Genomic DNA, 1,928 nt, shown 5'->3' on the forward strand with positions numbered 1-1,928 from the left:
CATCACTGTCATCGTCACCATCTACCCGCCACCATCATCACTGTCACTGTCACCATCACCTGTACCACTAGTCATCATTACCATCATCGTCATCACCATTACCACTATCACCACCACCACCGTCACCACCGTCACCATCAATGTCAACACTACCACCACGACCGTCATCACCATCAATCACCATCATCACCACCATCACCACTGTCATCCACCTCCAACTCTACCCCATCATCACTGTCACCACCGTCACAATTGTCATTGTCACCACCACTGCCATCATCACCATCTCCATCATCACTGTCACCACCATCACCACCACTACCATCACTACCGTCATCAATGTCAACACTACCACCACCACGACCGTCATCACCATCACCATCATCACCACCATCGGCATCTTCATCACCACCACTACCATATCACCATCATCATCACCACTGCCATCATCACCATCATCACCGTCATCACCATCACTGTCATCACCATCACCATCACCACCATCTTCACCACGATCACCAAAGCTACCAGCTCCGGTTGTATGCTGGCCTCTCACGGTATGCTGGCCTCCGGCCTCCAGGCTTTGCCCTAACAGTTCCGGGAGGCTGGTATTATCTCCAGTTAGGACACAAGGAAACTGAGGTGGAGGGCTAAGTGGATTCCCCAAGGTCCCAGTGCTACTGAGTGATAAGCCTGGGACAAGCCCACACCCATTGCCAGAGCACTAGCTCCCGCCACAGGGCTAGCCACAGAGCACTAGCTCCCGCCGGACGTCGGCGTTGGGATCATGACCCACATATCACTCAGCACCCAAACTGAGTGGAACCTCCTGGAGGTAGCGCTGCTGAGTTCAAGGCACATCTGGCCCTGCGTGGGGCCGGTGCTGCAGAATTGGTGGGAAGGGGCTTGCCAGTGACTTCCGGGGGAACAAGAGGCAAGCCTAGCCCCAGAGAATTCAGTCTCTTTGTGGAGAAAGAAATTTCTGAACTCCATGCTGGAGTTCAGCAAAATGCTGCAAGGTCAAAAGCAACTTTAGAGTCACAAAGATCCAACAGCTTGGTCTCATCTTGACCCCAGAAAGTAGGCTGGACAAGGTTTCCATACCTTCCTAGGTCAACCCCTTGTCTTCAGGGTTAGAAAAATGACAGTGAAAGAAATGCATCCCAAATAGGCTGGAGTACAGGGGTGTGATCACTGCTCACTGCAGCCTTGACCTCTGGAGCTCCAGCGATCCTCCCACTTCAGCCTCCAGAGGAGCTGGGACCACAGATACACACCACACGTGGCAATTTTATTTTTTGCAGAGGCAGGGTCTTACTGTGTTACCTGCCCCTACCCCTGGAAGTTTCGTGGAAACAGATCAGCAAACCATTAGGATCTATTTAGTCTCTGAGACTGCATCATTCCTCCTCAGCGCCCTCCTTCTCGAGGCTCGGTCCTCGGCCACCCTCCCTTCTCTCCGGAGGCAGATCCAATGGAGGGACTTCGAGTCCCATCTTTCCACACTGAGAGCTCCTGGCCCGGCCTCTTCCTGAGTTGCAGACCTGCCCCCTGATGGCTGCTCAACATGTGCACCAGGACATCTCACGCCACCCCAGGCCACGAGCCAAGCTCCTCGCCAGCCCGCATCTCCTCCCACTTCCAGTGGCTGAAAACCCAGAGGGTCGGCGGTGACTCCTCTACCCCTCACCTGCCACCACCTGCGCCCCAGTGGCCCTCATCAGCAGCACCCACCTCCTGTGGCCCCGCAGGGACGTCGGCGTTGGGATCACGACCCCCTGTGGCCCCGCAGGGACGTCGGCGTTGGGATCACGACTCACTGGGGCCCCGCAGGGACGTCGGCGTTGGGATCATGACCCACATATCACTCAGCACCCAAACTGAGTGGAACCTCCTGGAGGTAGCGCTGCTGAGTTCAAGGCACATCT

General features: G+C 55.5%; 1 protein-coding gene across 1 annotated transcript in view; it reads right to left on the bottom strand.

The window, feature by feature from the left end:
- PRKCZ (protein kinase C, zeta) overlaps positions 1-1,928 on the bottom strand; it is a 141,052-nt gene that overhangs the window by 54,330 nt on the left and 84,794 nt on the right. The window lies entirely within an intron of this gene.

Source organism: Colobus angolensis, unplaced genomic scaffold, assembly GCF_000951035.1.
Source record: "Colobus angolensis palliatus isolate OR3802 unplaced genomic scaffold, Cang.pa_1.0 Scaffold89, whole genome shotgun sequence".
Taxonomy (NCBI): Eukaryota; Metazoa; Chordata; class Mammalia; order Primates; family Cercopithecidae; genus Colobus; species Colobus angolensis.